The sequence below is a fragment of the Conger conger genome, chromosome 1 (assembly GCF_963514075.1).
Source record: "Conger conger chromosome 1, fConCon1.1, whole genome shotgun sequence".
Classification (NCBI taxonomy): Eukaryota; Metazoa; Chordata; class Actinopteri; order Anguilliformes; family Congridae; genus Conger; species Conger conger.
In genome coordinates this window covers 42,380,775-42,393,830 of record NC_083760.1, presented here as the reverse complement: position 1 = coordinate 42,393,830, position 13,056 = coordinate 42,380,775, and the positions used below count along the sequence as shown (strand labels likewise).

General features: G+C 42.6%; 1 long non-coding RNA gene across 1 annotated transcript; it reads left to right on the top strand.

The window, feature by feature from the left end:
• The first annotated feature begins 262 nt into the window (after window positions 1-262).
• LOC133137633 (uncharacterized) lies at window positions 263-3,884 on the top strand. Its single transcript, XR_009709617.1, has 2 exons — window positions 263-346; window positions 2,153-3,884. It is a non-coding gene; the product is annotated as an uncharacterized LOC133137633 (long non-coding RNA).
• The last annotated feature ends 9,172 nt before the right edge of the window (window positions 3,885-13,056 follow it).

Below are 13,056 nucleotides of genomic sequence, written 5' to 3'. Positions count from 1 at the left end.
CTGAATTTAGATTGCCTTACCCTGATTGAGTCCTTCAAGAAATTAGTGATGGATATGATACTAAAAGATGCTGAATGCCTTTAGTGAAGAATTAGGACAATCAGATCACTATTCCCTGTTTTATGTCCCTTTTATGTTTTTTATTTTATTTTTTATCCCTATTGTGTTGCCTTCAAGGCATAATGTTGCAAGGACTTTTATTTTGAAAAATGTTTGTTATGCTCGAGGACTTCCTAGTTCGCCAGGTCACTTCCTGTTAGCCTTTTGAGGAAGCCATTTGAACCTGTTCATGTGCCTTTCGGGTATCTAGTCTAATCCACACTGTAAACGCCACAGAGGCAATGTCGTGAGTAAATAATTTCATAGTTACACTTATAAGTTAATGTTAAAAAGGTTATTTACATGAAAAAAGCATTTGATTCATTTGTGATTAAGAAAAGTGTTTATTTACATTGAGGAAAGCATGTTAGCAACAGAATGGTGATTGTATTTTGTCTTTGTTTCAGTTTTCACTCTGTCTGTAAGATGGTGCAAAGAACCTCACTAAACAGCCACTAAAGTTTATCACGACTCAGAGCATCATTTTGCAAGCAAGAGTTTAGCTGGTTGGATAGCTGCAGCTCCTACACTGTAGCAAAGACAACACACCTATATTTCGCGTGGTGTATGTGAATTCCTAGGATCCAAACTGTAAATGTTGTTTTTATTAAACTGTCACTGTTTTATTGTAGTCAGATCTCCCATGAAAAAGAGACCTTGGTCTCGGTGGGGCTCGGTCGGTCTGTCCTCAATGTAGGCTTCTGGCAGAATAATACACATATCAAAACACCATCCATGCTAGCCTATCATTAAGATAGCCTAACCCTCTACCTTATCCCAAAAGACATTTACTGGGTATGTGTGGCCTTAATGTCGGTGCATCTTCAGAAAGATGCAGGGCTAGCATCAAGGATGATGTTGAGGAAACCTGCTTAGAGAGAGTTGGGGATCGGTGGCTTGTGAACACCCCTAAGCAGGAGATCAGAATGTCCTACGACCGTCACGATACAGCCACAAGGATGAAACTCCCCAACCAAGCCATCTTTATTACAGTCCTTAGAGGGACTGCAGTTCATATTGAGCACACTGTCCTACATTATCTCAATCCTGAGAGATATGACACAGAAACAATGATACGGACCAGGTCTCGTTTGGTTGTAGCCTATCGAAGCAGCAAAGTATGCCTTTGAACTACACACAAGCTAAATGACACGAAAAACACTGCCTGCTAATCACATTCCTGGACATCAAGAGGCAGCAGAGCCGTTAAGTTCTTTGCTGGAGTGACGTCCCTTCCATTCCGCCATGATGTTGGCTCCATATGGCTCTGGCAATGTATAATCGTATGTTCCGTGAGGCGTGTGGCTTGCAGTTGCACCATGCCTTACTTTATAGAGTCACTTGCTAACAAATGAGCTAACTTTTCACCATTCATTTTCAATCGGGGCCGATTTTAGGAAAAGGCACTAGTCCATTTACATTACATTACATTACATTACATTATTGCCATTATTGGCATTTGGCAGACACTCTTATCCAGAGCGACGTACAGTTGATTAGCAGGAGACAATCTTCCCCTGGAGCAATGCAGGGTTAAGGGCCTTGCTCAAGGGCCCAACGGCTGTGCGGATCTTTTTGTGGCTACACCAGGATTCGAGCCACCAACCTTGCGGGTCCCAGTCATTTACCTTAACCACTACGCCACAGGCCGCCCATTTAAAAGTTGGACGAGTTCTAATAGGGTGCTTTAAAAAGTTTGTAGAACTTTTTGTAGAACGAAAATGCTTAATATTTTCACTCATCTTTTTAATAAAAAACTACCAAACAGGTTTTTATGATATTTTCAGGATTCATTGGAATAGCGCATTTGCCTGAAAATATTTTTCATGTATATTGGCCCCAGAATGGCGAAACGACGAGGCTGGCGAATTTCATGTTTTCATGCAAGTGTGGTTCAGACATTATCTAACTGAGGCACGACCGTTAATATAGCCTATATAGCATAGACCGCTTAGCAATTGCCCAGATGCTAACAGATGTAACCTTTGCTTAGATGATGCAAGCCTGTCATGTACTGTGAATGGACTTTTTTTTACCAACTTTGTGTCCTCAGGACTGATTTGAGCTCATCCTAAGGCCAAGGGGAGATGTTGAGGCCAATGTAAGAACTACCTTTTCAAACAGGGAAACGCCTTCATCTCCATTATTGATGACGCACTCCGCACCGGCTCCCACTGTAATTTTTAATGGACAAATGGCCAATGCAGTGGCCAGGAATACGCACCTGCTGGACCTAAGAAAAGCCTCAGGCAGCTTTCTCTTTCTAACCTACGGCTGCCCCGTGCTGTTTGTTCCAAAAGAGACACCCACCTAATTAACTAAAGAACATTTCCTTTATTTCTGAACCCTTGTTCATTGAGCCTGCTAGTTCTGAAATTATCCATCATGTATACTTGCAAGGACCCAATATTTTATTTCACATACCTTGTGCAGTTTTGATCAACTTCGGAGCCAGAAGACGACCGGCCTCTCTTCCAACTCCACCCACGCGTGAGTTGATGACGCCTTCCCTTGGTCAGACAAGAGATGGATTTCCCTGGTCCTGTCAGAGGCCCCCTTTTCCCGGGACACCCGTACCTGGACAGCGTTTATTTCCTGGAGCATCCCAAACTCTCCGGACAAGAAACTTGCCCACTGATGACGGTCGGTCAGCGGCTGTTTTGAGACTGGTTTTATTGTAACTGGTTGTCCGTCTCAATGTTGTTCCAACACTGAACTAAGTCAACAAGCTATCCAAGAACTATAATTTAGCCCACTTATTATTTAATCAAATTCATATAAATTGTTATTGAATTAAAATATGAGTTTATAATATATAGTTTTGATTTATCGAATCATATTGTGTTAGTTATTAATAATGTATCTAAATTGCAATAATTTAATGAGACTGATTTTAAATAGGATATTACCCTTTCGAATCTACACTGCCCGTTTACCAGTAAAGGCTTTTATTGGAAACACTTTGAGTTTGCTACTGGCTATATTGTTCTGAAGCCTGACATTTTTTATTGAATCTGGGTCTCAATGGTTGCAATAGAGTGGAATGTAAAAATGAACTTGTTCACTTTAATTTGTCATAAGTTTCTTTCATTGGTAGGGTACAAAATATGTCAAAAACAAAATCAAACCATTAAAAAACACTGATTTAAAACTCGAACACAGATTTTTTAATGAATTTACAAACTATTATTTTTTAATCATTTTCAACATATAACATGAACTGTCCTGTATTTTTCATTTCATCAGTAGCTTATAAAAGATTTCAGCAATACAATTTTTTACATTTTGACAATTGTAACATTTTTCATTTTCTTTTGACCCCTTTTCCTCTTCAAACAGGGATTTGTTCTCACATTTTTCACATTTTATTTTCTGTGAGCAAATTTGAAGCAAAGTCAACCTGTACCTGTTTTGACCTGTTTTGTTTAGACCTTGTTGTGCTTGGACTGGATTTTGGATTCTCCTTTTGTTTGGACTGCCTGTGAGTTATCAATATTAATCAATATTTGCTTGTGACATCGACCACGTCCTGGATTATCCCTGCTGAACCTGTTTGCTTGTGTAGTGACCCCGAACTTTGGGCCCTTGAGCAAGGCCCTTAACCCTGCATTGCTCCAGGGGAGGATTGTCTCCTGCTTAGTCTAATCAACTGTACGTCGCTCTGGATAAGATCACCTGCCAAATGCCAATAATGTAATGTAATGCCTGATCTGTCACTACTGTTTGCTGGATATCGACCCCTGCCTATCTGATCTGTTTTGAAGTGAATAAAGACTTTAACATTACCTTTTGTGGTCTCGCACTTGGGTTCAGTGTCCTGATTCCTGATACCCTATGACTATATATATAAGTGGCATTATAATCTATGGCATGCACAAGGCTTTTGTTATTTGTTATTTGTATGAAAAGGCTGGTCTGACTTAATTATCCCACCGTAGATAGCTTCATTGGTATATTTTCATTCATAAAGACATCATATTTAAATTGCCTTTTTAATTGGAAAACAAGTTCCTACCCCCTCCGCTCCCAGAACCTGCCACTTTTTACTGTCCCTCATCCATCCACAGAATATGGGAAGATGGCTTTTCGTTTTTATGGTCCATGGTCCTGGAACCAGCTGCAGAAAAATATCAAACTGGATCACTTAATCCCTGTGGGTCATTTTAAAAGTTTACTTCAGACATTAAAAACTGAGGTCTACAGCTGTTTTACTTGAGATTGTATTACTGTGGCGGCACGGATGGTGCAGTGGGTAGCACTGCCACCTCACAGCAAGGAGGTCCTGGGTTCGAATCCCCATTGGCCGGGGCCTCTCTGTGCGGAGTTTGCATGTTCTCTCTGTGTCTGCGTGGGTTTCCTCCGGGTACTCCGGTTTCCTCCCACAGGTATGAGTGTGTGAGTGAATGGTGTGTGTGCCCTGCGATGGACTGGCAACCTGTCCAGGGTGTATTCCTGCCTTTCGCCCAATGTATGCTGGGATAGGCTCCAGCTCCCCTGCGACCCTGTTCAGGATAAGCGGGTTAAGATAATGGATGGATGGATGGATGTATTACTGTGTAATTTGTGTTGTGCTTTTGTATTGTATTGAATTTTATGTTGTAAACTCTGCTTGCTCCTCCCTTGGCTGGGGTTCCCATGTAAAAGAGGTAACCATCTCAATGGGACCTGGTTTAATAAAGGAGGAATAAAAAATAAAATAAATCATGGAGTGGGCCTTTAATTATAAATGATCCCTCATGCTTTCCCTCACATACTCTCTCAATTACCAAGTAGGGGTAAAACTGCTGCATATTCATCCTCTTCATCTCCACTAGATAATTCAAGGTCAGAAGCATTTCTGGCTCCAAGACATTCCTGGACTTCTAGAACTGTATATTCTGCATATAGAAGAAATTAAAATTATTATAAACTATTTGTATTGTTCTGATATCTACTCACTGAGCACTTTATTAGGAACATTTTTACTTTATTACACCTACTTATTCATGTGATTATCTAATCAACCAATTGTGTGGCAGCAATGCAATGCATACAATCATGTAGATACGAGTCAAGAGCAGTTAATGTTCAACCATCAGAATGGGGAAAAATGAGATCTAAGTGATTCTAGTGGCAAACAGGGTCGTTTGAGTTTCTCAGAAACTGCTGATCTCCTGGGATTTTCACATTCTACCTTCTCTAGAGTCAGTAAAGAATGGTACAAATCCAGTGAGTAGCAGTTCAGCAGACAGAAACGCCTTGTTAATGAGAGACGTCAGAGGAGAATGGCCAGTCTGGTAAAAGTGGAAGGTGATAGTAACGCAGATACAACAATGGTATGCAGAAGAGCGTCTCTGAATACACAACACATCATAACTCTCAGTGGATAGGTCTAAAAAAGTCTAAAAAATGACAACAACCAAGGCTATACTGGCTTTCTATTGGTTCATTATCATCCAATCGAGCATTATTACATTTTAAGGGACGTCAACTGTCAAATCGATGAAAACAATCAAGCAAACAAGTGAGGTCTGAAAGGGTTAATTTGAGGGTATTTTCATCCATATCGGATGAACCGTTAAGAAATCATAGAACCTTTTGTACATAGCCCCCTCATTTCCAGGCATCATTGATGCTCTGTCAGGCCTCTACTGTAGCTATCTTCAAAAAGAAAGAAAAATAAAAGATCTTATCCAGAGCGACGTACAGATGATTAGATTAAGCAGGAGACAATCCTTTCCTAGAGCAATGCAGGGTTAAGGGCCTTGCTCAAGGGCCCACGGCTGTGCGCATCTTATTGTGGCTACACCAGGGATCGAACCACCGACCTTGCATGTCCCAGTCATGTACCTTAACCACAACGTTACAGGCCGCCCTTCAGTTCCTGCTTGGGACTTTTTGCATTCAGTCTCCACTTCAGCATGTAAAATGCATGTTCAATTGGATTCAGATCTGGTGATTGACTCTGCCACTTAATTTGCATTGACACTGCTGTTTTCCTCATATTGTGACACCCCAACAACAATCTTCAAAGGCAATCACTATATCTAGAACTAAGACTAGACATCAACAGCTCTTGTGTATTCATTCTGCATTCAATAACAACAGAAATGAATACACCTGCCTAATGAAACACATCTGTGAAGCCAATTCATCAAATACTTGTTGTACCTTAAAATGGGGGGACCATGTACAAAAGGTGCTGTCGTTTCTAAGCAGTTCATCTGATATGGATGAAAATACCCTCAAATTAAAGCTGACAGGCTACACTTAATTGTCATTGTATCCTTTCAAATTGAAAGTGCTTGAGCACAGAACCAAAATAACATAAAATATGTCACTGTCCAATGAATTATGTAGATTATTTTTTAATCCATTTTTATGAAGGGTGCCAATGATTCCGGAGCCCACTCTATATTGTTAAATCAACCAAAAACAAAAAAGCTTTTTAGCTTCCTTTAAAGCCCTTAATCCCCTTCCCCCCAGCTTAACAGGGTTTAAATTTCATGATTGTAATATTGCAAACAGTGACACCTACAGGCGTGAATGTTTGTAGTGGTGCTCAGAGCCAAGGGTTGGTAAAAAGCCGACCTACCTCAAAATGAGAGGGCCTTTTCAGACAAGTCTATGTAGTCCCTTGTTTTCGTCCAACTAACTCCTTATTGGTTAAAACATATAAAATGACATGCCAACAGAGGTATACCTGCCTTACCAATCAACAGTGAATATTGACTGTAATGTTTCTGTATTTGTTCTGTATGTTTTCATGTTTAGTCTTGTTTATTATTCATTTTTCTTAGTTACCTGGTTTATGTTTTCCATTACAGTTCTCGATTGTCCTCCCCTGTTATGTCTGCGTCTGAATGTTTACTAGTCTAGTCACTCCCCTGTCTGCGTGTCCCACTATTCGGGTGGTTACGGTAGTTTTCGGGTTTTCTGTCTAACTAACTAACTAACAATCACTTTTATTGGGTAGTTCAGAAATATTCACGTAACTAACTCACTAACGCTATCTCTTAGTATTTCTGCACTGTTCTGTAACTCCGCCTCCCTATGCTATCCCTGATTACTCGTTTAGTTTCAGCGAAGTGTTCGCACCTGTCTCTAACTATCACTACGTCTTAAAACTATGCAAATGTCTACTCCCTAATCCGGAGCCGTATGTTTTACATGTTTTGTTTCGTGCATCCAGTCCGCGTTTTCGTCTCCCTCCCATTATTATGTTAATACCCTATTATGTTTCCCCACCTGTTGTCTATTTGTTTAGCCCACCTTTTCCTCTGCCCCGCCTAGATTATCACCTTCCCTCTTGTATTTAAACCTCATTCTCAGTATGCTTCTTTGTCAGAACGTTGATCTTAGTAAGTGCCGATTGTGTGTAAGCCTTATTATTGAGATTCATGATAGACACCCCTTTGCCTTGACTTCCGTACCTGCCTTGCCCTCTTGTTTTGTTTGCTCATCTGATCTTCTGGTTTTACGACGTGTTGTTTTGTATTTTTTGACTACAAGTTTGTTTTTGCCCTTTTGTACCTTCGCCCTGTGATTTCCTGGATTTTGACCTCTCGCTTGTTTTTTCGACTATTCTTTTGCTTTTCGTTCTTGGCTTTGTACTGGATCTCTTGGCTTTTGACCACTGAACATCTGCGTCTGGGTTCTCTGCACCGTACATAACAATTGACATTGTGCTGGTCCAATGAATGATTTTGAAGTATTTGTTACAAGTAGATTTAATTCATTTTAATTAGTAATTAGTAATTTAGTGTCAAATTTAGCATTTAGTATTTTGTTCTTTTTTTTCCAACCAAATGTATTTGGCAGAAAGTAAAGAGGTAGGCCCATCGGTAGGCCTCGTTAAAGCAGCAGGAGGGAGACAGCGAGCAGCAGAGTGAAGTTACATTCAAAAAACCTGTAACCTAAGCTCACCATGTTCTGAACACCAAGATAGCTCACAATGTTCTGAACAGTGCAATTTTCATTACCAATATAAATAAAAAAATATTTCCAGATCAGCTTCGTTTTTTGTGTGTGTGTATATTCCTTCTGTTTTCATAAAAACTGTGCTGTAAAAAAACTGCAATTGTGCTCCCCAGCGACAGTGGGGTGGGGAAGCTGTTGCTAACAAGAGACTATAAACCAGGCATGCTTATGGCTCAGCCTGCATAACAGAGTGTAAAACTGTAGTAGCTCTGCTTCAGGTGCTCTTCTGAATGTCATGAATATGTGTTGGGACCATTGTGAGCTTACATCGTCTTCCGAACACAGGGACGTTGCACAGTTATTTGTTGTTTTTTCTATAACTCCAATTCCAATTCACATCATTTAAAGGGTTTTTGTGTCTGAAATAGCCAATAAGCATCCGTATTAATAAACCACATTCCGCAGTAGAAAACCTACAACTGAATGGCCATTAACTTCTGGTGGTTCGGAATACAGTGAGTTTATGTTACTGACATTAGCCACAGTCATTGAATGTCCACAGTCTTTGGACTTTTTCCAGCTAACTATGAAATATGGCAAACATAACAGGGATAGCAAAGACAAAATTTGTCTTAATTAAGTGTAGCGTTAGTTCAGGCAGGCCACTTCTCAGCCATTTACCAACCTATCTGATTTACCAACACCAACTACCTTTGCTCTCTGAATGAAGGAGGTTCATTTAAACAGTTCCCTGCCATTCCCTTTTTGCTTGCTGAGCTCAATAGAACAACAGTTCTCGTCCGTTACGGTATGCATCTCCCCAAAAATTGCATTTTAAAAGTTATACTCTGTGCCTGGTCACCATCGTGTCAAGAAGATCTTGAAGAAAACCTGCAGCTAAACACAGATTTACTGGAAGACACCCAGTTATCTCCTCAAGAGGCCACTCCTGCAGGTGCTCTTCCCTCCAGACACAGCTCCAGGTAAGCAGAAAAACAACATGTGTCAATCAGCGACTGGCTCGTTGAGAAAATTCTCTCCACCTTATACATCCGCGGCATTCATGCTCTCCCGGATTTTTCGCACCAAGCACTTTTTCAGTACTTCTGAGACCACGTTTCATCTCCACCAGAGATTACATCTTCCCCTACAGCCACTGGGTAGAAAGCAACTAGCAAAAAGAAACACTGCGCCTGGGATTCCAGCACAACAGAACCAGCCTCCAAACAGCCTAGGGTCCAACCTGCCACCGAAGCCAGCGACTTCCAGGAACAACAACTGGCCAGTGACCCAGTCTTGTCCACTTTGATCTCCATCCAAGGATTGCTTTCGGAAATGGACGATAGGATTCAAGCTCTGGAATCTCAGCGTCATCCTACGGCAACCCTTTCTAGGCTACCCGACGAAGCAGAGCCGTCTGCAGAATCCTCCGGTTACTCCAGCCCTCAACCACCTGTCTACAAGGCCTTCCTGCTCAGGAGATTGCTTGCTACAGCAGTTCCGGCTGTGGCTACTGGGATGCCCTTTTTTCAACCTGCAGCTGCCATCAGTCCCCAATTGAGAGCACAGATTCTGGCAGGTAATGACATCAATTTAGTCAAAATTCGTATACATTCTGATTCTAATGACAGACGCATTGTAGAGTGCAGCAATGTTTCTGTTGTGCTTAAGGAAATGTTTCCTTGACTCTAACCGTGGCAGAATTTTTACATTAATGGCATTTGGAAGACGCTCTTATCCAGAGCGACGTACAACAAAGTGCAAAGTGCATACCCATAACCAGAGATAAGTGTGCTGAAAGACCCTAGAGGGAAGTACAATTTCAACTGCTATCTGCACAACAAAGACCAGGATCATAATTTTTTTTTTTTTTTTTTTTATAATACCGCAGCATCAAATGTATGAACAAACTGCTTGCCTAGCCAAACTAAACATCCTGATATACAGGAAGTGGTGCAGCTTGAAGAGGTGCGTCTTCAGTTTTCACTTGAAGATTGGCCGAATAAAGAGGTCTGGCAGGGGTGTAGGGTCTGATGATTTTTTGGAGGTAAGCTAGGGCAGACCCCTTAACTGCTTGGAAGGCTAGTACCAATGTTTTGAATTTGATGCGAGCCATGGCAGGCAGCCAGTGGAGGGAAGTAAGCAGGGGGGTGACATGCAGAAGGTTGAAGACCAGACGAGCTGCTGCATTCTGGATAGGTTGGAGGGGTCTGATGGCGGACGCTCGGAGGCCAGCCAAGAGGGAGTTGCAGTAGTCCAGGTGGGACAGGAGCTGGGTCAAGTAGAGGGTGATAAAGGGGCGGATTCTCCTGATGTTGTATAGGAAGAACCTGCATGTCACCGCTGCAATGTTCTCGGAGAGGGACAGTCTGCTGTCCATTACCACACTGAGGTTCCTTGCACAGGGTGATGGTGTCAGTGTGGTATCCCCTAGGGAAATGGAGAGATCTAGATGGGGAGAGGTAATAGCAGGGATGAATATCATTTCAGTCTTACCTGGGTTGAGCTTTTGATGGTGGTTGTCCATCCAGCACTGGATGTCACTCAGGCATGCAGAGATACGGGCTGAAACCTGTGTATCAGATGGTGGGAATGAGATGAAGAGTTGGGTATCGTCAGCTTAGCAGTGGTAGGATAGACCATGTGCAGTGATAACAGGGCCAAGGGAATGAGTATAAAGAGAGAAAAGAAGCGGGCCTAGGACTGAGCCCTGGGGAACTCCTGTGGCCGGGGGCCGAGACCGTACCAGCCCAGGCAACCTGGAAGGAGCGACCAGAGAGGTAGGACTCAATCCAGTCCAGGGCTGTGCCACAGATCGCTGTTGCTGACAGGGAGGACAGGAGAATGGAGTGATCCAGAGTGTCGAAGGCAGCAGAGAGATCTAGAAGAATAAGGACAGAGAGAGGGAGGCTGCTCGTGCAGCATGGAGTGATTCACTGATGGAGAGGAATGCGGTCTCTGTCGAGTGGCCAGATCTGAAGCCAGACTGATGGGGGTCTAGCAGGTTGTTCTTGGAAAAGAAAGAAGAAAGTTGACTAGAAGCGGCTCATTCTATTGTAGATAGAAAAGGAAGAAGAGTTACTGGGCAGTAGTTCTGGATAATGGAGGGATCCAGGGAAGGCTTTTTTAACAGCGGGGTGATATAGGCCCTCTTGGAGGATGATGGAAAACAGCCAGAAGACAGGGAGGAATTGACAAGGGAGGTGACAAATGGGAGAATGTCAGGTGTGATAGTCTGGAGGAGAGACGAGGGGATAGGGTCAAGAGCACAGGTTGTAGGGCTTTTGGAGAGTACAGAGATATTATCTGTGAGGTGTACCTTGATAGGCGTAAAAAGCTGGACACTTGCCTTGCCATATTGTTTGATCTGGCAGTCACCTATGGCGGCTCCCAGTTTTACAAATATCTTTCTCCACAAAAGACGCCATGTACATTCAATGCTTCAACCAAAGACTGGACTGGTCTGTCGTTGATTTAGTCCTGATTAGCGGGCACTTGCCATCTCCTGCTCTATACGCATCTTTCTCGTACCCTACTACTCTTTGCCCAAATTCCATGTATCCATTAAGTTTAGGAGGCCCCAGTGTCTCGTAGGTGAAGCCTGCTACATACACCCCCTTATGTTTTAAATTAAATGAAAAGTCTGCACCCCCCCTAATTGTAAGTTTGTCCATGCTTGCAGCTACTTTGGAGACAGTCACCCGAAGTTGGTTTGCCCCCAATACGTCTGATCTAACCTCCAGTCGGCAATCAATGAACCTGCGGTAGTGCACATGCTGCTAATTAAGAAAGTAGGCAAAGGCTATATGATTGGTCCTTTCACTACATCACCTTTCAACACGTTTCACTTTAATCCTATCGGCACCTCCACAAAGAAATACTCTGGCAAGAAACATCTCATCATAGATCTGTCTGCTCCCCATTCAATTGATGATGTTCAATGCATTAATAACCTTATTATCACAGAACCATTATCACTTTTTATGCCACAGTACTCCATGCCATTAAATCAGCAGGGAAAGGTGCTTTGTTAGGAAAAGCCGATAACACAGACGCTTTGAAAATTATGCCTCATCATCCATCTCAGTGGCATTTTTTTCAAGAGGCAGTTGGCGTGATAAATTATATTTCCCTATAAGGTTTACTTTCGGTTATACCCTTTCCGAAGCACTATGTTGAATTCTACTAAATAACTGTGAACTTCCCTTTGTCCTCCATCTCTTAGATGATTACCATGTCGTTGACTACCCATACGCTGAAGCTGATCATTGCACTTGCACATTAAAAGTAAAATTTTATTAATTTGCCGTCCCTTTTTCAGAAGTAAAAACACTAGGGCCAACTCACCATCTAGAATTCTCAGGTATTACTTGAGGCAAAAAATGTGAACCTCTCTGCCTCCAGTTAAACTAGTTCGCGTCAGAGAATACATCAGTCACTTCTCTCAATTGCGATTAGTCACTAAAAGAGTTACTCTCTCTGCTAGGGCATCTGATTACATTTAATTTGTGAAAAACCGGGACATTTGACACGCCATCATCCATTCATAAAAGTGTTCTCTTTTTGCGCTGTACGTTGTGTATATATATACACAATGTATAGCTTCCTTAATGAGCTAGACACCCTTCTCAGCTCCTTCCCTGAGGATGGCACCCCGCTGATTCTCCTTGGAGACTTCAAAATCCACCTTGAAGCCTCCCAGGCTGCTGCCTTCCTACCGCTACTCCACTCCTTCGGCCTCTCCCTGCAACACTCTCCTCCAACCCACAAGGCAGGCAATGTCCTAGACCTTGTCTTTGTGAGGAACTGCTCATGCTCTGATTTCACGGTTACCCCTCTGCATAAATCTGATCACCAGTTCATCTCATTCTCCCTCCCTCTTCCTCCCCATCCTCCTCCCCCTCCTCCCACCTACCCTTCCTCAGCCTGCCGTAACCTCCGCTCCCTCTCACCCTCTTCCTTTGCCACCACTGTCACCGCCTCACTCCCCCCTCTCGAATCCTTCTCCAGACTCCCCGCTGACTCTGCATCTGCCACCCTCCTTTCATCTCTCTCCTC